Here is a 23,491-nt window from a genome sequence, read left to right on the forward strand (position 1 = left end):
TGCATGGGGGACCATTCCACCTAGCGTGCATACTGCAGGTTATATCAGCTGAAACTTATATTGTCCAATTACATACATATGCATCAAATTTCCCAGAAAGATCATGCATGTTCATTCTATTTCCCAGAACTAATTATCATATTTGCATGTGTCCTGGTTTCAGCTGGGATAGAGTTAATTTTCTTCCTAGCACCTGGTATAGTGTTGTGTTTTGGATTTTAGTATGAGAATAATAGTGATAACACGCTGATGTTTTGGCTGTTGCTAAGCGGTGTTTACACTGGTCAAGGACTTTTCAGCTTCCCCTGCTCTGCCAGGTGCACAAGAAGCTGGGAGGGGGCAGAGCCAGGACAGTTGATACAAACTGCCCAAAGGGCTATTCCATACCATATGGCGTCATGCCCAGTATATAAACTGGGGGGGTTGGCCAGGGGGTAGCGGTCGCTGCTCGGGGACTGGCTGGGCGTCGGTCGGTGGGTGGTGAGCAGTTGTATCTTTTTTTTTTTTCTTTTCCCTCCCTTGGCTTTTGTTCCTCTCTCTCTCTTGTTGTTTTCCTTCTCATTACAAGTCATTATTATTATTATTATTATTTTGTTCCAATTATTAAACTGTTCTTATCTCAAGCCACGAGTTTTCTTACTTTTGCTCTTCCGATTCTCTCCCCCATCCCACTGGGGGGGAGTGAGCGAGCGGCTGTGTGGTGCTTAGCTGCCGGCTGGGGCTAAACCAGGACAGCATGGTCATTATGCATGTGTCCTTGAGCTCCGAGGGGCTTCTGTGGGGGTCTCTGGTGGTCCTTGGTGGACGTACAGGTGTGTCCTTTAGTCGACCCCTTCTTCTGGACATGCGCAATATCATCTTGCTTATGTAACTTGCTCCCCTTCTTCATGGTGCATGGTCCCTAACAATGATTTGGCACCCTTAACACAAACCAATTATTCTAACCACCCTCGACTCGTTGTCAAGATGGGCTGGGGCTGTACTGGGAACATAGCAGCATGACCGTACTACTCCTCGTCCAATTGTCTTTGGGCATAGTAGCATATCCATAGCCATAGGTGTACAAACACAATATTAAAGCATTGTCTACCCCGCTCCTATCTCTATGTTGCTTAGTTACAAAAGAACAAACTAATCACTTTGGTTACATCTAGTTACAGGTAGAGAGATGTGTTTCACTCCCAAGGACAATAATTTTTTATTAGACGTTCCACATTCCAGTCTGAATCCCCCTTATCACCTTTTGTAAGTCCCGGCCTTCCGCCAGCTCTAGTATACTTCTCACATCTAAAACTTTAGATCAGACCAACCTTCCATGTATACCTGTATAACACTGAATCTGATTGACTACAATACCTTCAAGAGCTCTTAAGATTTGGGATTCAAATTATTTACACATACATATATATACATGCACACACACACACACACACACACACATATATATATATTATATAATCCATGAGGTCTGGCATCCATCTCCAGGGCTGTCTAGTCAGGAGCAGCAAAAGATGGAGACTAGAGACAAAACTACAACATAGATCTAATGGGCCCATCCACAGGCTGAAAAACAAGCTGTTTACAATGTAAGCCTAAAGGCTATTCAGAAAGCTAGTAATAGAACTTGAGACAAGTACATTTACAAGACAGCTCAAACTAGAAGTAAGGGCCCAGGGCTGAGATTAAATGGAGCTCCTGGGGCATTTGGCAGAGGGTGGGGGTGGAAACCCCAGGTAAGGCTGTTCAGGGCCATTAAGACCTATTAGTGCCCTCAGTGTCCTGACAATAGCTTCCCCTTCCCATCAAGGTGTGTTCTTAGACCTTACTGAGAGCTGGGTTTAAGAGGAGCACTTGCTGTCAAGACATTTAGTTGCCGTGGGTTGTCATGAGGCTGTTTCAGGGGTACAGAGCCAGGGCAGGAACGGGAACTGGGAAAGGGACGTGGTATGGGAGTCTTGGAAGTGAGCAGGGGGGTTGGGAGTGTTCTGGCTGTCACCGTAGGCATGGCAGGATTGGGAGGGGGGGATTTCAAGCTGACACTGAGATAGAGTGAAATTCTCTCAATAACTACATAACATAATATTCTAGGGAAACTGATATTCAGTTCTCCGGTGAACTGAACTGATCCAGCGTTCATTTGTTGCATAAGGGCAGAGAAGCATTGCACTGGGTTGGATAACATGACTTCTGTTTATTCTTCATTTTTTCATGGTTTCCTCAAACTCATTGCAGGAAAAGGAACAATTCTTCCAAATCCAGGGAGGAAAAAAGTCATTCTCAATTCTACGAGGGGATGTTAAAAATGGAACTGTCCTTCTGATTACATATAAAAAAGTGCATTTTCAACATGTTATTCTCAACATCATTTTCCTAAGATCCCTATCTGTATCTATGTTTTTCATCCTGAGGTGCTAATCAGAGCCTCTCAAGAAATAGTTTTGGCTGAGAGAAAAAAAAAAAAAAAATCAACATCTTGAGCTTCCTGCTGTGTACTGCTCATCCTCCTGCTTTGGGCTTTTCTGCCATGTAGTTCACTGAGCAGCTCCTATTGGCTTCAGTGGCTCCAAGAACAGGACTTTGGTGTCAGACAGCATCTCCACATCACAGTTGCCTGGAAATCAGTGCTTACCAATGTCACCTTGAATCGTGTATATATGTATATATATTTTGGAATAAAATAGAAATAGTATAAGAGTTATTAGTAGTTAAGAAGGAATCACAGTCAGGAATAGAAACTAGCATACGAGACTGTGAGAACTGTAGAATCTTCAAGGTAATAGATAATGCCTAAGCTAGATAAGAGGGTACGGGCACTGCATATTTTACTAACAAGCATATATTTTTCCTAAAAGAATGCGAAGCTGTAACCCTTCAAAGACCAATAACGGGAACATCCTCTTACCGGGAGAGCCGTAAAGATAAAGGGACACCATAACAGCCATGAAAACAACAGGAATAACAGTAACTAGGGGAAAGGTAAAGGTGGCAGGGGGATATCGTGACCACCGACCTAATTGAGGAATGAAAGGACTGCCCCCCACACACACTCCTTGTGAGCATGCACAGTGAATTAAAGTCATACTGTGACTTTAAATCGAAGCGGAGAAAATATGGACCAATGGAAGAAGAGGATGATTAGTTAGTCTAATGATTATGTATTAGATAGGCGTGGTGTGTTAACTTTCATGTATAAATACTGAAGAGAATTGCAATAAGTGTGCTTGATTTGTGGAAATATTCCACCTTGCACCCTGTGCAGAATAAAGCAATGTCTCCTCTCTAAACATACTCTGTGTGTTTCGGGAGTTATTTTACAGTGAGGCAACACAAAGACCTGCCCTGGAAACAAAATGTTTTGGCCCAGGTGGACTTTACCACTGAATTTCCTGGGTCAGAGTAGATGTATCCTGTTCATGAGGTTGGAACCTGTTCCTGAAGCATCTTCCTATTTACTTCCCTTCCCTGGGCACATGAATGGGACATCATCCATCTACCCCAGGTCAGCTAAAGTGTGCGTGTGGGTTGAGTTGTTTTACTTTTTTACCCAGACCAACACCTCCTAAAGTATTGCACGGTGGTGAAGCATTGATCTCTGCTGGAAAGATGAACAGAGAAACTGGACCAAGCCTGAAGTCCCCTCCTGTCCCCCAAGGGCACAGATGTGACAAGACAAAGTGGCCAGGAGCAAAGCTGACATCTACCACAGCTTCTGCCCAGACTTCCATACTCCCTGCAACTAGCAGGGCTGCCTGGCTGAGGAGTTAACAGTGCCTTTGTTTACACACTGATGTCCTATTGAGTCACCAGAGATTGAAATGAGAGCACTAAGAAAGATGCAAACTATCTTCATTCCTATTGGAAGTCCTCTAAATGGACTGTTAACTTGCAAGGCTAATTCATGATCACAGAGTTGTCAGCACAGTTAACCTCTTTATTGCTGATCACCACACCTGGAAAGTAGCACTAATACTGCCATGGAGCATGAACTTTGCCACCTTTTGGCACTTCTGTTCATCAGGCAGGCTGTGTGCTCTGGCACACCGGCATTATTATTGCACCGGCATTACTCTGAGCTGTAGGGCTGCTTCCTCTATTTGTCGATAGACTTGTGAGTTCAGCAGCTAAAACCGGTGGGACTCCAAGCTGCAGTCTAGGGAAACCCCTGCATTTCCTCTGCAGTTGCTTAATCTGGGAGCAGTAGCTCTTGCACAGTCCTGGAGAGTTCTTTTAACTTTTCTTTCCTTTTTTTTTTTTCCACTGTGACTGCTCTGTGGTGGAGCATGGGCTAACAGTCTTCAGAACTAGCGTGAGATGGAAGAAACTCCCCAGAAGGAAGTTATGGATTAATTTACCCATGTTGAAAAAATTTCCTCCCAATATTCAGGAGGAAGTGCTTGGCTTCTGTGAGGGTTTCTGTGAGAGAAAACTCCTTGCAAAACTTGACCATGTGTTAAAGGAGAGCTAATGGTCAGATCACGACTGCATTTGATTCCCTGGAACTAGTGGGAGAAAGGGGAGAGAGAGTGCTGAAACATTTCCAGACTACCTCCATGAAGACCTTTTTTTTCCTAGGCTTGATGCCAGGTTCTCACAAGAGCCTTCATTTTGAAATGGGATTGTTTCCCTGGAGGGCAGCTTGATAGAAGTTGGGTGTTTTAGGTTTGTGGTTGTGGGGTTTTGTTTTGTTTTGTTTATTTTAAAATTTAAAATGTAATATTAAAAGACAAAGAAGCAAATTATCTGCCTTGGTGCTGATGGTATGTCAAAGATTGCAAAGCCCAGGTGCTCTCTTACTGAAGAGGATTGTAACCAGATGTAACCAAAGTGATTAGTTTGTTCTTTTGTAACTAAGCAACATAGAGATAGGAGTGGGGTAGACAATACTTTAATGTTGTGTTTGTACACCTATGGCTATGGATATGCTGCTATGCCCAAAGACAATTGGACAAGGAGTAGTATGGTCATGCTGCTATGTTCCCAGTACAGCCCCAGCTGAGGGTAGTTAGAATAATTGGTTTGTGTTAAGGGTGCCAAATCATTGTTAGGGACCAGGCACCATGAAGAAGGGGAGCAAGTTACATAAGCAAGGTGATATTGCACATGGCCAGAAGAAGGGGTCGACTAAAGGACACACCTGTACGGCCACCAAGGACCACCAGAGACCCCCACGGAAGCCCCTCAGAGTTCAGGGATGCATGCATAATGACCATGCAAATATGATAATTAGTTCTGGGAAATAGAATGAATATGCATTATCATTCCAGGAAATTTGATGCATATGTATGTAATTGAAGAATATAAGTTTTGGTTAATGCAACCTGTGGTATGCATGCTAGGTGGAATGATCCCCCATGCATCCGGCGCCGTAATAGAGAATGACTGCTTCTTAATACTACATTGGTTTTAAGGAGTTTCATTCCCGATTTTAGTGACAGGATGATTTACAGAAAATTGCAGGCAGAGCACATGCATGTTCTGGCAGCTGTAAAGACAGTCCCTCCTTAAATTCACTAAATCCAACAGTGCTCCTTCTGCCCAGAAATTATTCTTCCTCCTATTTCTTACGACCCTTCGTTGAAGGGAGAGGGAAAGGATGGAAAGGGAAGGAGGGATAAGAATTTGGTCCTGTTTAGTAATCAACTTGTATGGCTCAAAGAAAGATTTAATGGGAGAGACCCTGTTTGTGTGCTTTATACTCGCTACAATTTGGTCTGTAACTGAGCTAGGATAGTTTTAAAATGAAGTTCTAATGTACCCGATCTCTTCTGTGGCCAATAAAATCTGGGCTCCTTTAAGAAGATTATCTCAGCTTCACCACTCAGATAAAACTTCCTCAGACCAGAGGGGACATCTTCCCCTTCACTGTGATAGAAGCTTTATGGTTCTACTCCCTCTTCTATCCATATAAATTGCAGTGCTTGAAGGCTCAAGAAATCCCAGCAATGTTCCAATACTAGTCATGCCCTTGTGCTCAAATTGGTTTTTCCCTCACTCCCATACATTGTTTTGGTGAGTATGCATATAACCCCTAATCCTCCCCACCCTGCACACACATGCTCTCCAGTGCTAGATGTAAAACTGGAAATAATTTGATGGTGCTGTAGGAAGAAGTGTGTGTGTGAAGATGTGCAAAAGAGGTACCTCGGGACAATGATTATTATTAATGCAAGCAACACTAAATAAAAATTCAGACTAAGGCAGCTTTGTCTTTGCTTTTTTACCTCCATCACAATGACACCATTTCATTATGAACCTTGATTGTTACTTTCCACGGTTTTAAATGATCAGTCACAAAAGTGCAGAAACTTGGGGTTGGAAGGCCTGTTGTTTTAAATAGGATTACTTATTTTATTTTGCAGCCAAAACATTTCACAAATCTAGGAAATATTTTTGGTGCTTGGTAGTATTCTTCTACATGCTTATGAGACAAAAAAATAGAGATGACCCTGTCTTTATTTCTGGGAGAAGACTTCAAAATACACACCAGAAATGGACAATTTGAGTTTCTTTTCTCTACATCAAATGTAAGTTGGAAGGGGAATTTGAAACTGGCCACATGGTAGATCTGGTTTTATATTTTGCTTAGGGAAGATTAGCTTCTAGATGGATGTGTCTGAGGGATCACCTCAGGGGCAGATCTGCATGCAGAAACAATTTTTTGCCATGGCTGGAAGAGAGCTATGACCTAGCATAGTGCTCCCCCCGAGCAGCTCCCCTAGCACTGCAGGAGCTGCTGAGCGCCCCTTGTGCAGGAAGCTTTGAGAATGCAACAGCTTGGAAGGGGCTCTTCAGATCTTTCCCCCTTCTCCTCCTCCTTCCTGGCTTGTGAGTGACTCAGTGCCCCAAACCTTAACTTTCTGTTACCATCTTCTTCCTTTTAATCTCCTTCATTTTCAACACCTCCCATCTCTACCATCTTCTCTTACATCTGTTCTGCCTCATAGATCTCTTCCTTGTTTTTTCCTTCTTTCTTCCCTCCTCTCCCATCTCCTTCCTCCTTTTTATTCTTGCTCTTTCCTCTTCTGTTTTCTTTTTCCTCCTCTTCCCCTACACGTTGTTGTTAGAAGGGATTCTTGCACCCCCTGGTGCTCTTGCATTTTGTGTGGTAGGAGAGGAGATTGTCTTCTTTCTTTCTCTCCCCCTGGTAGATCCTTATTCAGAGACACAGAATGTGAGAGAGACGGGTATCTCAGGTCATCCGCAGCAAACCAGTGAAGGGGGGGGGGGGGATCAGGGAAAAGATGGCGATCCTCCATTGCCTGCCAAGGAGCACGAGACTCACAAAGCAACTTCCACAGCAATAACAAGAAGAGCTAGGCAGAGAGAAAGAGGTGGCAGTGGCGTCGGGACGCTCCTGTAAGTTCTTGCAAGTAAAACCCATCTCTGGTTTGGCATGAGAGAGATTCTCTCATTCGTGTGTGCGTGTGTGTATGCCGTTTTTTCCACCATGTTTCTGTGAAATCCATTCATTCGGCCAGGGGAGGAGAGGAAGAAAGGAAAAAAAAAAAGCAAAGAAAAAAAAAGCGGCGTGTTTTGTTTGAGAGAGGTCTCTTGCATGAAGGAGGAGGTGCTGGTAGTGGGAGGAGGAAAGCGGTTAATTAATTTTTGTTGTTACATTTAAAGGGGGACATGGAGAGATAAGAGATACGTGTAGAGCTTTTGGGGTGGGGGTGTTTGCGCGCGCTCGTGTGTGTGTGTGTGTGTGTGTGCGCGCGCGCTATGTCTGGATGGTGCTGTGTGTGTGAACTTGGATCAGAGACGGGAGAGCCACAGAGGAGAGAAAAGCTCCGTGCTGGCATGACTCAGGCAATCGGGTGACCTTCTTTCTGTCTTTGTCCCCGTTCCCTCCCTTCTCTTCCCCTCTTGCAAAGCTGGTCCCTCACACAGATATTTATGCTCCCCCCCCCCCCCCCCCCCGCTCTCCTGACATTGGGATGTGAGGGCTTCTGGCTCCGTCTTGGGTGTGCGTGTGTATGGGGCAGTGGTTTCTTTGAAGGACATTGTTTGGAGGAGGACGACAGTGTTCAGCTGGAGAGCAGAAGCCATTACACACACTTTTGCTCCCTTTTCGAGAAAGAGAAGGGAAGAAAGGAAGAAGCCCACTTCTTGTTCGGTCCCCCGATGTCTCTATCTCGAAGTCTGACAAGGAAGGAGTTTTCTCCCGCGCCTTTCTCCATCACCCGGAGCAGCTTTCTCTCTGTCTCTCTCCCTCTTTCCATTTCTTTATCTCCCTGTCCTCCATTTGTAAGCTGTTTGCTTTGGTTTCAGTTTAGACTCCACAACACAAAGCTTCTCTCCCATACACGCATGCAGTCTACGGTCTTTTTATGCCTTTTGGAGTAAACTCCCCCCCAACATTGTGGTTTCTATCCTACACACGGATCATCCTGGAGTTTCCTATACATGTGATCTGTTAAGATCCCCCCCCGGCCGCCGCCAAGGGGCGGGGGGGGGGCTTTGCATTCGTTTTCTAATGTTTGGAAACAGAAAGACCTTCAAGTTTGAGTGCTTTCTATTGCTGCTTTTGTGTGACTCTGTGTGTGTGTCTCATGAAGCTGCTTGCATGTATAAGAGGAAGTGACTAATTTGGCAGAGAGCTGTGATCTGAGTCAGGTAAGCCATGTCATGTTCTCTAGCTCCACCAGAAAATGGAGGAGAGCAAGCGGGCTTCCAGTAGACAAAACTGAGATGGGAAGTGCTCCTAACACTATGGATCTCTCCATTTAAAAAATTTTTGTTTTAAGCTTTGCTGGCAATCCCCCCCCCCCCGATTTCTTCAGTTTTTCAATGTACAAGACTGTGATGGGTATTCTTTCTGATTTCATGCTATCAGGAAATGAGAACTGGAAGAAAATGCCTGGATTGTCCTTCACATAGAGGAAAAACTTTTATTTTGTTGTTTTTAACTCTTATGCTTTCATGTTGAGGTCACTTTTCTATATATTTTTCTTTGGTTAAAGTTAATAGGATTTAAGGGTTTGATCAGTTAGCTAAAGAAATAGCGTGTGTGTGTAATACATATAATATTTGGAGGCAAGTGCTTGTAGCCTGAGGCTGCTCAGGTTCTTCCAGAGAACATCGTGAAATCTCATTCTATGTGGTGACGATGGCCTGAGTTTTGGCATTTTACCTTCTGATGCTCAAAAGCATTCTTTTTTTCTGGATGTGCTTTAATATGGAACATTCTCCTTCATTCACTAGGTTGCATATTTATAATACTGGAAAGCTTTCAGGAAGCTTCTCAGTACCATAAAATGCATAATTCTTGGGGGGGGGGGGAAATGGCAACTTTCATGGTGCTCTTTTTTGGTGTCTTACAATATGCTTTTTTGAAAAACATAACAAGGATGTTGCTGGAAGCTTTTATGTCGTGGCAGTTGAACAGGAAGGGTTGTTTGTTTTTTTTTTTTAAACCCACCTTTTCATCTGGAATAGTTTAGGGTGGTCTCACACGTGGCCTTTTTTCCCACCAACATCAATTTGCACATTGGTTGCATAGTAGATACAGTTCCTCAAAATTTCAAATTAAATGCTTTAGTGTCTGAGCATCTTAAAGTGCAACTCCATGGGGAAAGTATCAGATGGAATACTCGGAAGAGCTCGAGAGGAAATGTGAAATGTAGATGTATGTATGGTAGAAATGATAGGATGAGAGACCAGTGAATGAATACAAGTAACCATGCTTCCATGCATGCACCAAGAATAGAAAGATGGTAGTGGTTAGTGATGAACTTTGGAATTCCAGCTGCTGCAAGGTTAAAATTAATGCTCGTTTTATTTCATCTAGCAAGAAATTGTTCTGTATATAATATAACATACTTTGAAAATATATTGCATTATCAGTTATGTATTTCTTAAGTTCTGGTTGCAGATGTGTCACCCAAATTACTGAGATACTATAGTTATCTCCATATCTTTGAAACAAAGTCCTTTGTGAGGTGGGCCGTGGAACGTACAATTTCATATATGTTTAATGTTACACTGACTGAGTGAAGAGGGGAAAAATTAACTGTTTTTTCCTGGTGATGGATGCGATTTGCCATTCTTAGTATGGGCCTAAATCAGCACCCTTTGAAGGAAATTAAAAGTTCCTCACTGAACTGTATTAGTTTGGGTCAGATTCTAAATGCCCATCCTCTCTGTTATGTGTAGAGTATTCTTAGATATTTATCTTTATTTTGTATTGTGAATTGCCTCATATTTTGAGAGATCAACTCAGTGCTAGTGCTATAATGTGATGTATAGATGCATTGCACTTGAACATGAAACGTGCTATCCAAGAGCAAATGAGATTTAAGATTAAGATCTTTATGGGAGGGCCTATATATTCCTCGCACCTGGTGACAGACACCCTACAAAACCAAAGGTCATCACAACAGATATAATGTTTGAGTTGTGGTGAATGTGGTTTCATTTCCATGAGGGTATTCTTCCTTGTTCTCTAAAGAGATTTCAGTCTCAGTCTCATAATTTCAGCTAATGATGTTGCTTGCTGTAATTATACCCAGACTGAAATTGAAGATTACCTTGCTGTCAGAAGACTAGCTAAGAGACTTTTTTTTTTTTTTTTAAATTTTACAAACCAGTGAGCTAAAGGAATTTTGGAAATATGATATTGAAAAATGCTAGTCACTGTTAGCTCATGAATTTTGCAATTGGACATTAATTTTTTGGTTCAAACCAATGGTTTGTAATAGCTTTTGATTTGTGGGCATTCAGAAACTTTCCACAGTGCTAGCACTTTTAGAAAATTTGCATTCATAATTTATCCTATAGTATATGAACTTGAATTTCTTGATTACCTTTTTTAGGCCCATTAGAAATAGTCCACAGATCACCACTTAAAAACAGTACTTTAAACAATTGATTTCCTTATACGTTACCATTAGACTTGTAATTAATTACATTGTTGAGAAATGTTGGATTTAAAAGGTTGCACTTAGCATTTATTTCTTCCATCAATTTGAAATTATATTCTGATATGTGGGGGAAAGTAAAAAATGTTGTGTGTGGATGATTAGGATATGAAGAATGCGAGTACATAATTGGATGATGGATGGAAAGTAGAGCTACTGCAAGCAGAAGTGTTGGGGGTTGTTTGTTTGGGGGTTTTTTTTTGAATGATTATTATAATTCACTAAAGATAGAACCAAATTTAATAGTGTTGTGGCCTTTGACTTAAAGGAAGATTGATGGTTGGAAGCCATGAGTGGATGGATTGTAAGAGAGCTAGCTAAGAAACATCAGATGGGAATTGTAACATGTGTCAGATGTCCAAACATATATGTAGAGTACATTTGGCCGTAAGGGATGGACAAGTTGAATTTTTAGGCTTACAAAGGAAATTGGAAGCACTACACTTTTATTATACTACAAGCTACAGTTTGAGGAAGGTTACTTAAAAAACCCCAGATATTTCTTAAAGTTTGGAACTCCCAGGAACAAGTATACTCTATTCCTCTGATGGTTTTTGGTTTACAAATAAAACCTGTAGGATTACAATATTATTTGAGATTGTTCTAATTTGCAGTAGCACTTTCTCTGCGTGTTCTGGCAGATAACTTCTCAAATAAGCAAAACACTGCTTTGTAGTGTGAAACTGTGGGGGAAAAGGACTAGCTTTGTGCTATTATGAAACCATCACTAACCAAACATACAGACAAAAAATATGGATGTATAATTTTAAAAAATCCAACCCACTGAAGTACTGAAAAGAATCATTTGAAATATTGTAGAGGAAGGAGATCCTCTTTTGATAGGTCAGGAACAGTCTACAAAGAACATTAAGTTGTGTTGTGGTTTAGCCCCAGCCGAAACCAGGACAAGTTGTAAAATGTTTTTGTGTCTTAGTTATTTTGTTGTTCTAGATGTTGTTTTGTACTTACAGTGCATCATAGTAGGAAGTCATATAAACATTTTAATGGAAGATTCTCTCTATTGGACTTAAATAGTCCATTTTGTAAACTTGTTCCAGATAAAAACTATTCTGCTAGTGACAGAACTGAATGGTTTGCTTAACACTTTGTTGTGGGTTAGCCTTGGCTAAGGGCCAAACACCCACCCAGCTGCTCACTCAGTCCCCTTCCTCAGTGGGACAGGGACGGGAGGAGAATAGGATGCGAAGGCTTGTGGGTCAAGATAAAGACAAGGAGATTGCTTACCAATTACCGTCATGGGCAAAACAGAATCAACTTGGGGAAAATTAATTTAAGTTATTGCCAATTAAAATAGATTTGGGTAGTGAGAAACAAAAAGACAAACATTAAAACAACACCTTTCCTCCTCCCTTTCCCATGTTTAGCTTCACTCCTTCATTTCCAGACTCCTCTACTCCCCATGAGCAGTGCAAGGGGGAGTATGGTCAGTACATAACATTTCCTCTCTGCTGTTCCTTCCCTTTCACACTTTTCTCCTGCTCCAGTGTGGGCTCTCCCACAGGCTGCAGTCCTTCAGGAAAAAGTCTGCTCCAGTGTAGGTTCTCCACGGGCCACAGTTCCTTTACAAAGCATCTGTTCTGGCATGGATCCTCCATGGGCTGCAGTGAATATCTGCTCTAGTGCTATGGAGATGACTCCTCCTCCTTCTCACACAGAGGTGCTACAAATTCTTTAATCAAGGAGGTGGAAAAGGTGGTGTGATGCTGCTGGCAGATGCAGTTAACATTATAAACAGTTGAATGTCAGCGTAGTACTCCTCCAAACTTGTTGACTGTTGAAAATAAAATGTTCCAGAAGACCTAGGAGAACAGAAAAAGAGATAAAATAGCATGGTTTGTATGCCAGTACTGAAAGAAGAAAAGGGGGAGGAAGTGAGATGATTATCATAAGTTGAGCTATCTTGTTAGTTGTAGTGAAAAGGCTTTAATAGAAGTTTCTGAATGAGGGGATTTGATTTATAAGAATAATTCAGTCTTCATTTATGTCCTGAGCTTTGGAAGTATTATTCTGCCTGTTAAGCTTGTGTTTGAGAAGCTGAATACATGAGTAAATAAAGAGTCAACTGAGATTGAGTTTTGTACTGTTTTGTTTTTTTAACTTTAGAAGCCGTAGCAAAGACTCCAAGTCTCCTACTTGTGTCTTTAGTTTTATGAAGCTATCCCAGATGTCACACTACAAACTCAACTCTGAAGGGGTTTGAAAGAGGGGTTTTGAGATGGAGAAAGGAGAATCTTTGTTTCCAGTTTAATCTATTTGAAACACTCAAGCTTATATGTGATTTTATTTTTTTTCTGCGTTATCTTTAGCAAGAATGCTTTATTGTTTGTACAGTAGCTTGTTCAACTTGAGATGGTAGTGTCTAATTATTGCAGTATCCTTTAAAATATTCTTGCCTAATCACTTATTGAATAAACTTTTCTTCAAGTAATGTTTTGAAAAAAAAATTTTTCCTCCCACCATGGGAAGTCGTGTTTGCTCTGTAGTCATTTTTGAGATGTGATGGTTAACTGAACATCAGTCCAAGATACAGCAATAAAAGTCATGCCTTCTGTTTCCCTTTGATCTAGAAACCTCTTCATTTTTGAGTAGTCTTCATGATGTAATCATGGACAGTTGGTTTCTAGAATAAATATATTAAGTGATTGACTGGGGCTAAAAGTTTATTCTGTGAAGAGGAGGGAAAGGTCCTTCAAGGAAGACAAGCAGTTTAGGTCAGCATTAGTAGAAATAGAAAATAGGCCAAACTCTTCAGCAAAAAGAAGACTAAGATAAGGCATGCCATAATTACATGTAGTGGAAACTTGCTGTTAATAGAGTGATTGCATGGGATAGAGAGGCAGGAGAATGATTTTGCAAGAGAAAACAAAGCAGATATTACAAAGATTGATAAAGACAGAATTCAATGTGCTTCTGATAATATGAAAGAGAAGATTTTGTATTGAAAGATACTGAAAATGGAATCTGGTGTTAACTGTTTCCATGGTCTTGTGGACAATAGGGGCTTCATTGCACTGGTTCAATGAGCAAAGTCTTTACTGATGATAATAGTTCTTAGGGTTCGAGTAGTTTTGCTTTGGGATGATGCCAGTAATCATGGGAAGAAAGCATCATAGGGTAGTAGTGCTTGCTGGGAAGTAGATGGGTCATACTGCTGGAACTCAATAAATCACACAATAAATCAGTTGCCATGACTAAAAATGTGTTTTGGGCCTCCTGTGATAAGTAACAACTATGTTTCTTCTGCAAATTGTTCCCTCATCTCTGATTGTTGACAAAAGAAGAGAAGGATGGGGGAAGGAGATAGTGAAAATGTATATTACAGCAAGCAAGTACATGTTTTTTCTGTAGCTTATTTATTAAATGAATGAAAATGCTAAGGGAAGGCTGTATGTGCTTGTAGATTCAAGTCAAGAGTGAGTGCTGTTTGACATGCAGGGTGGTGTATTTACCTTTTAATTACTTGAAAGATGGTTGGTCTGCTGAAGATTTTAATTTAATGTCAAGCTGGGAAAGGAATCATTAATAACAGGCTCACTGCAGTCTGGATGCCATTTCAGTTGTCTGGTGATGAAGCTAAAGAAAAAACAAGTATTTTTTCTTTTCTGCCTTCTTCCTCTTGTTAATTTAATTCCATATTTTCTAACTCGGATTAGGCAGAAGTTCTAGAGTGACTGGTAAAGTTGATTAACTCACTTGGTGGTTGGATAACAGTTTCTTCCTTCTTTATTTGAACAAAGTGGATGTTCCAGTCCAGGCTAGACTTGTGAGACTGCTTAGAGTGATGATCTTGTGGTCTATGCTGTAAGTCAGATATAGATGTTTCTCTATCATTTCCAAAGATGATTTGTGTTGTGTTGGGCAGATTGTTTCTGTCCAGAACTTAGAGTGACCTCTGAATATTTATTTATTTAAACTTAAATTTGAATTCTTCAGGTCCTTTCAGATTCAGCTGGAATTGTGGGCACGTGACTCTTCATAATTGGGTTTTAAGGGTCTCTGACCAACCACCTAAGAGACTAAAGAAGTAGTGGTCACCTCTGGAAATCTTGCTCTTAATTTGTTGCATTCCTTTAACCCTGTGCTCCCAGCAGTAAAATAGGCATAATATAGGATTTCAGAGGAATATTGGCAATTAAGGCTGTGGTGCTGGATTCTACTGCTTTGTGTGTTGAAATATAAAAGAAGGGGGGAAAAAAACCAAACCAACCCTTCAGAGTGTGGTTCTGGTTAGTGAGAGTGGCACATCTGGTCCATTGTTTGCGGAGTACCTGGAGATCTGGGAATGGAGAAAACTGTCACTTTTTCACTGTGTCAATTTGGTCATTCAGACTGATTATCAGTTCTCACATACATTGCTGACTATGGTGTGTATGGAAGAGGAGACTAATTGTATACAATATCTACATAATTTAGTTGGTAATGCAGTAAAGTCTAGGAGGGAAATAACCATAAAGAGTGTCTCATCCTACTGGGATCTATTTTTGTGTGTGTTATACGATGAGCAATAGTTGGAAAATAAATAAATGGCAATATAAATAAATAAGAGAGAGTTTGTCTTGCCTAGGTTAATTAGAAACTCCTATCTTGCATTCTAGTTTTTTTCCTTGCTTTTCTACATTTGGGTGGCTTTGGCTATAGGGTATATAACTTCGAGTGCTGATGTGCTATGAAATCCATTCTTCTATTATATCCAGTTAAAGAACTTGACAAGTGTAAAAATGTTAACAAATGGCTGATAGAAAATTGAGAGTAGCCAGACAGCTCTCAGTCTAGTTAATTAGCTCTCAACTGCTGAATTGTTACTATCCTCTCATACAGTTGTAAAAGCCAGAACTCGCAACAGTGCAAGAAAGGGTTTGAGTTCTTGGCCAGGAGTGCATCTCAAAAGTTAAATTAATGTAATTTGAAGTCAGTGTGGACCAATTCCTTTTGGTCTATTGACCTTTCATCTTTGGTGGGAGAAGTAGAGTAGGGAGACAGCATGTTGCCTTTCAGGTCATATAGAGGTTAAGTTTCTTTGCCTATGATCAAGCATAGGGTGTAAAACAGCACTGTCCAATAGTACAGTGACCTAAGGAGAGTAGGAATTTATCAGACCTTTAGGAAGTAAATGTAATGGAAAGTCATTATGTAAATCTGCATATCTGATGCCTCTTGGCTCAGGGATTGTTGGAATCATGTATTTAACCATTCAAAAGTGGTAGCTACCTATGTAAGCTATTAGTTTCCTGGGCCTCATTCTGTTAGGTCAAGAAGAAGCTGTTGTTTCTCAAGAGCACGAGGGTTCTGCCATCAGAGTCACTGCTCTCACATAAGACACTTTGGATTCTCTTACTCTAAGGGCATAACCTTATTACTCAGTAGAGCTGCTGAAAGTGTGAGACAATATATTTGAGTCTCCCAGCTGCATGAATAAACCTGAATTATTTTTAAATGATCAGATTACAGAGGTGATTATGTACTACAATTAATTTTCCATTTCACACCCTCTCTGCAAATTTTCTGCATTGCTTCCACCCTGGAGGGGGGATACAAGATTTTCCATGTGCTATGCTTCCAAGGAATCATGTTAAAACTGCTGATGTCATAACTGGAAAATGTCATTCAAGACAAAGCTTTGAGTCAGGAGTTGCTTGGTGTAGGATGTTGGTCAAACATTGGTAGACAGCATCTTCTAGATCATCTGATTTTTATTGGTTGGTGGGTCACTCTGAGCTGTTGCTCATTGATTGGTGTAACAAGTCATTGGGCAAACATTCTTGTATAAGTTTAATTTTCCTATTTCTGCCAATTATGCTTTTTTTTTCTTTTTCATAACCTATCTGTGCTTAATTACATCTCTAACAACTAGAGAGAAACATACTGAAGGTCAAACTGTGAGCCTCTGACATTGGCCTAACTGCTTGAGTGATGTTAACTCAGTAGGCCAACACAGCGGAGGAAATGGGATAGTAGTAGTGCTCTAATGCTTGTTTGAACGTGTTTGAGATCCCAGCTCTGCAGAGATTGGGGGCTTTAGGATGAGGAAACCTCGTTTAACAAATGTGTGCTTGCAACAAACTGAACAGTGAATCCAGCACTGTTTTGGAGACACTGCAGGGTAGTGGTAGCCACAAGGAACAGATTTTTATGATTTTTATTATGATTAGATTTTATATGAATTGGCTTCCTATTTTCTTTGGAAGGCAGTGAAACTGAAACCTCTACAGGACTCTTCTTACATTTCTGGGATTTTGTTTTGTGGGCAAGTGCATATGCTTTATTAAATTCTTACTGCCACTGTTAGGATCATAAACAAAGACTTTTTATTAGGTCAGATCTCAGCTACCATTATATACTCTTGTTACCATAGTACATTTGGCAGATAATAAAGATAGGGGCCTGAAGCCCTTATCCTGCAAAAACTTATTTCTGTGAATAGTCCCTGTGATTTAATTTTGAGTTTTACTGCAATTAATCATGTGAGTAAACATTCAGAGGATTGGGTTCTTAGCTACATGGATTGATTATCTTGAAGTTTTCAGTGAGGCAGTTGGAAATAATTTTATGTATGAGATGTCCTTGTTTTTTAACAACTACCACTTCATGTAAGTGAGGTGCTAGTTTGTGGTTGTGTGAGGGCATGGTTGTAGTTCATTTGTAAGAGACAATGGGTGCTAATGCACTAGATAATTCTTTCACTTCCAAACCTTTTGCTCTCCAAATCTGGAGAAATAAGTGTTCAGTCATGTGGAAGTCCCGAGCTTCAGATGAAGTTTCATTGTAGAGCCTTTTGGCTTTAGCATTGAGATAGTTTGCTCAAAAGCTGTAATAATTTAGGAACATTGCACTGCAGTTGTGAAACAAAGAATAGTATGAAATTCCGCAAGTGATACTGCATAGACTTTATAATTATGTAACTACTAAGAAACCATATAAACATGTTGCAGTTGCTTCTGCTTTCTTCTTAGCAGGAATGTCCTATTATTTAGAATTTCTTTTTTTTCTATTTGATTAAAGCTAAATTAACCATGGCACCAGTTTTTATGAGCCAAATACTGTTACTGGAGTGTCTAAATCTGCAGAGGAAGAGTTCATAAATAAACTTCCCAGGTGTTCTGTGAACTCTTTAAGTCTTAAAAATCCAGTGATTGGTCTTTTGTCAACTTGGTGGGAGATGGTGGTGGCAGGTGGGGTTGCTTTTCCCCCAAGTTCAGGGACATCTTCCTATACTTGAAGCTTGGGAAGCTCTAGTATACTAGAACTTACTCTGTGACAGGCATGCCAGAGCTGGACTTCCTAACCAGAACTCTTGCAATTTGTTGCCTGTTTGGCAGGATTTTAAAAGAATAATATTATAGTTCCCCTTGAATTAATCCTCATCTTAAATGCTATTCTGTGATAGTTCTGCAAAAGTATGACTGTCTTTATATGCTCCTGAGAACTGAATGACTGGATTAAGCAACCCACAGGTGTTTTTTCCCCATAACAATTTGGTGATGGGAAGAGGGAATGCATATAAACCATGTTTTGTCTATGAAGACTGTTCAGATCTGCAGTAACTTCATCCCTACACTTTCCTACTTCCTCCACTGGCCCCATTCATGAGATTTTTGATTGAAGCTTTCTAAGTCTAGCACTTGTGCATATGATGCACTTGCAGTTGTTTTTGAAACTTGCAAAGAAATAGCACTGAAGAGTTGTGTGGAATTTGAACACCATTTCCCAAGGTAGGACTTTTTCTTGGTTACATAGCTACAAGAACATGGAGTTATCTATTTCAGTTTCAGCATTAGAAAGTATCAAGGGTGCCATCAAGATATATAACTTTTTTTTTAATGTATGGTTGCTCTGTTGTGTCTATATAATTTTCCTTGCAGGTTTAATTTTCTAGTAGTTGGTAACTTTGAGGGGAGTTTTTTTGTTTGGTGGTTTTGGTTTGGTTTTTTTGGTTTTGGCTTGGGCTTTTTTTGTGTGGCTTTTTTTTAATAGCAGTGTTGGACAATTTTTAGAGGGCACTGGGTTGAACTTTCATCAGAAGTGTTTCTTCATATGTAATGCTTCCAGAATTTGTCTGCACCTTTTCTTAGCCGAACCAGAACATCTCTGTAGTGCAAAGAAAATGCATTGTTCTTGACTTTTCCATACCAAAAAGGTGCTATTTGTAATAAACTATCTTCAGCAAATAACTACTAAGATGATAATCTTATCACAGGAGGCTTGGCAGCCTTCCATTGAGTTAGCCTGTCTCAGCAAGGAGCTGTTGCTTAAAGGTACAAAGTAGTCTACAGGAAAATATGATTGTGTGCATACACAAACACACACGCTCTGTTTTCTCTGTTCGTAGATGCATCATCATTTCCTGTCTGATGATTAGGAACTGGAATTATTATTTGGGAGACTAGCAGGATCTAGCACCAAAGAGATGGACCTGACTTCTCATCTCATAAGTATTAGATGCTAGGGAAGTTTTTGGGTTTGGAGACCCTGGTAGGTTTTGTGCAGTAATCCTGTAAGTGAGAACATTGGGCATGTTTTGTGTGTTTCTGTCATCAGGTACTCCAAACCAGTAATGTTTGTCAATGGATATCTTTATGAATGGCCATGTAAACTCCTGATGAAACTGTGATTTACACCTAATCCCAACATGCTTTCCTGTTAGAAATGATGAAGAAACACAGATCTGCTACCTGCAATTTAAAAAAAAAGTATAGAGAATTTTTGTTTGCTTTCTTTGAATAAATAAAACAATGACTTCAAAATCTGTGGGATTTTAAAATAAAAGTATTACCCAAAAAGAAAGACAATGATATAAAAAGATAAGAGTCCATATCAATCTTTGAGGGCATCAGAAGACAAATGCTAATTTTGTTGCACATTCAACTTCAAGATTTGATTATAGTCTCGTGGCTTGATAATGACTTATTTCAAGTTTGAAAAGTGTGGTACTGGTTTGTACCAGAGGCCTTCTAACGTGGATGACCTTGTAGCTTTAAATAAAATCATTTGAAACTGTTAGCTTCAACCTTACTGAAGGACACATTCTGAAGAGTTAGCTCCTTAAACAAGCTTTTGAAGGGTGTGCTCTGCAGAGCAGCTTCCTGTTATTTGGTTAATGGTTGACCTAGTTCTATTGCCATATGCTTCCTGGAATGCATTCTAATATAAAATATGTGTTAAAACAAGACTGGGATCATAGCAGGAAAGTCAAAGCCTTTATGAAACAGAAACCATATAATACTATTGCATTTTGGAGGGCTTTTAAACTAAAAATATCAATATCTTCATGAAACTACTTATTGATTATAGTTGCAAACCCAGGAGTATTTTTTAGACCCATATATTTAATTTTTTTCACAGGTGCCTTGTAAAAAAGGTTTGTATCTGTAATTCTCTGTGCTGTGTATAAAGCTAAAGTTAGTGAAATAGGAGTGAAGTTATAGCTGTGGGGAAAGATTAGATGAGATTAGGTTTAGTTAAAGGCAGGAGCCAAAAGCTGGAAGCCAAAATGGTGAATTGTGGATTCAGACTTTTACCTGATATCAGATACAATGGAGCACACACATTCAAGGTTAAATAAAAATACAGGAAATTTGGAGGTCATAGATACAGTGTAACCTCCAACCTGAGTGAGTAACTTTGTGACAGACTGAAGTTCTGAAGAACCTATGGGCTGTGTTTTCTGGTTAATATGATTTTTTTTTACTAGGAAAAAGGAGGGTGTGTGAAAACAGTTATTCCCTCTCTTATGGTAAGAGAGGAAGAAGGGAAAAGTGAAGCTATCCTTTGTAACCTTTTGAGAGCTCATAGCAGTATCGGTGTTGATTTAGTACTCTGCTGTCAGTGTGGGAAAATGAACCGTTTACCATTCTTATTGTTTTGAATATTCATATAACCTGGCAGTGGCTAACCTGTTTCTTCACTTGCAGATGGCTTACAAGCACTCCGTGTGTGAGTTCTAGGCAAAGGTATGTTATCTGACAGGCAGAGGTGCCAGTGTGGGGGCTGCTGGGCCAGCCAAATTCCTGGCTGTGGGAAGAAGTGTGAGCTGGCAGTATCTTTAAAGGCTGCTGTTACTGATCAGTGTGGGGGTAGCACGTCAGAGAAATGGTGAGACTTCCTGTAAGTTATTTGCTCCTGATAGGGACTTGTTCCTAGAGCTTCTTTGACTCAGTGATACTCTTCATGTGGATCTTGTGACATTGGGCCAGATTAAAATTTTGGTCGATAGGGCCAGGATACAAGTCATGGCTGAGTGTGATGCAGTTTTGCCCTTCTGTCCTTCCCTGATTCTTAACACTGAATGGTATTTTTACCATTTATAGAACTAGTTTTATAGAACTAGGACTAACTGCAAATAAAAATCATTCTATAGGTTATACAAGAAAGGTGTCTGACAGCATTTAAAGACACTTTTCTTCTCCTCTGTACTAGTAGTTTATATTTAAATGTAAAACAAACTAAGAAGCTCTTCATTCAGTTTATATCTTTAATGGATAGAAAACGTGGATCAAACCATTCTCTGACTTGCTTAAGAAATGACTTCACTTTATTTCTTATGTCCTGACTTCTTCATAAATCAGTGATACTGAGTAGTAGTAGATATCATTCAAAATGGCTGGAATGGATAAATGGAATAATGTAGACATGTTCAACAGAAGGAGATATTATCATCTAGCTTACCTATCTGTATATGTGTTCTTCCTGAGATACTGAATCAATTTGTGAAGTCAGCATTTTCTTAAACAGAGGGTAGAAATGTTGGGATTCAGGGGAATGGAATGACATGAAGTCTGAAAAATCATGCTTCAGAGTAAGAGCTTTCAGCAAGTTCAGTCTCCTTAGCTTTTTAGAAGTGACATTTAGAGGGCTAATGTAGTTACTTTGCTGGTCTGTGCCTGATACTATAGGAATCTGTACTAAGCTATAAAAAGATGCAGTAGCTGGAATGTAATACTAGAAAATGGTTGCTATATAAATAGTTATTCTTATTTAATAGTGGAAGAAAAGTATGAACCATTGGAATAATTTATGGACTCAGAAAAGTAAGGCATCAAGTCTAGGATGAGTCTAGGCTCTCTCTAGATGTGATAGTGGGAGACAGACACTTCTAGAAGGTGATTCATCCCACCCTAATCTAGATGCTTGTATTGGGTCTGTCTGGGATGGAGTTAACTTTCCCCTTAGCAGCCCTCATAGTGCTGTGCTTTGTATTGGTAGCTAGAAAGGTGTTGATAACACACCAATGTTTTGGCTACTGCTAAGCAGTGCTCCCACAATGTGGTGGGTTTGACCTTGGCTAGCCGTCAGGTGCCCACCAAGGCGCTCTGTGACTCCCTCTCCTCAACTGGACAGGGGAGACAAAATATGACGAAAGGCTTGTGGGTTGAGATAAGGACAGGGATATCACTCAGCAATTACCATCACAGGCAAAACAGACTCGACTCGGGGGAAAATTAATTTAATTTATTGCCAATTAACAATTAACAACGGAGCAGGATAATGAGTATCATGGTTTAACCCCAGCTGGCAACTAAGCACCACACAGCCGCTCGCTCACTCCCCATCCAGTGGGATGGGGAAGAAAATCAGAAGGGTAAAAGTGAGAAAACTCATGGGTTGAGATAAAGACAGTTTAATAGGGAAAGCAAAAGCCATGCACACAACCAAAGCAAAGCAAGGAATTCATTCACTACTTCCTATCGGCAGGCAGGTATTCAGCCATCTCCAGGAAAGCAGGGCTCCATCACGTGTAATGGTTACTTGGGAAGACAAATGCCATCACTCCGAACGTCCCCCTCTTCCTTCTTCTTCCCCAGCTTTATATACTGAGCATGATGCCATATGGTATGGAATAGCCCTTTGGTCAGTTTGGGTCAGCTGTCCTGGCTGTGCCCCCTCCCAGCTTCTTCTGCACCTGGCAGAGCATGGGAAGCTGAAAAGTCCTTGACCAGTGTAAACATTACTTAGCAACAACTAAAACATCAGTGTGTTATCAATATTATTCTCATACTAAAATCCAAACCACAGCACTATACCAGCTACTAGGAAGAAAATTAACTCTATCCCAGCCGAAACCAGGACATGAGAAATAAGAACAAATCTAAAAACAACTTCCCCCCCCCCCCCCCCCATACCCCTCCCTTCTTCCCGGGCTCAACCTCACTCCCGACTTTTCTACCTCCTCCTCCTGAGCAGTGCAGGGGGATGGGGAATGGGGATTGCAGTCAGTTCATTACACATTGCCTCTGCTGCTCCTTCCTCTTCACACTCTTCCCCTGCTCCAGCGTGGGGTCCCACCCACGGGAGGCAGTCCTTCACAAACTTCTCCAACGTGGGCCCTTCCCAAGTGCTGCAGTTTTTCACGAACTGCTCCAGCATGGGTCCTTTCCACGGGGCGCAGTCCTTCAGGAAGGGACTGCTCCAGCGTGGGTCCCCCGCGGGGTCACAAGTGCTGCCAGCAAACCTGCTCCAGGGTGGGCTCCTCTCCATGGGGCCACAGGTCCTGCCAGGAGCCTGCTCCAGCATGGGCTCTCCACAAGGTCATGGCTTCCTTTAGGGCACATCTACCTGCT

The 23,491-nt window shown here is 40.7% G+C and overlaps 1 protein-coding gene across 8 annotated transcripts in view; it reads left to right on the top strand.

The window, feature by feature from the left end:
- The first annotated feature begins 6,850 nt into the window (after nucleotides 1-6,850).
- Nucleotides 6,851-23,491, top strand: part of LOC140650624 (zinc finger protein 462-like) — a 118,670-nt gene continuing 102,029 nt past the window's right edge. For 4 of the 8 annotated variants that reach the window (XM_072859185.1, XM_072859184.1, XM_072859186.1 and 1 more), the window contains exon 1: nucleotides 6,853-7,356. The gene's annotated coding sequence lies outside the window, so the exon portion shown is untranslated. Of the gene's footprint in view, nucleotides 7,357-23,491 lie in introns of all 8 variants that reach the window. The other 4 variants (XR_012042090.1, XM_072859191.1, XM_072859188.1 and 1 more) reach the window with 2 other exon arrangements.

Source organism: Ciconia boyciana, chromosome 4 (genome assembly GCF_034638445.1).
Source record: "Ciconia boyciana chromosome 4, ASM3463844v1, whole genome shotgun sequence".
Taxonomy (NCBI): Eukaryota; Metazoa; Chordata; class Aves; order Ciconiiformes; family Ciconiidae; genus Ciconia; species Ciconia boyciana.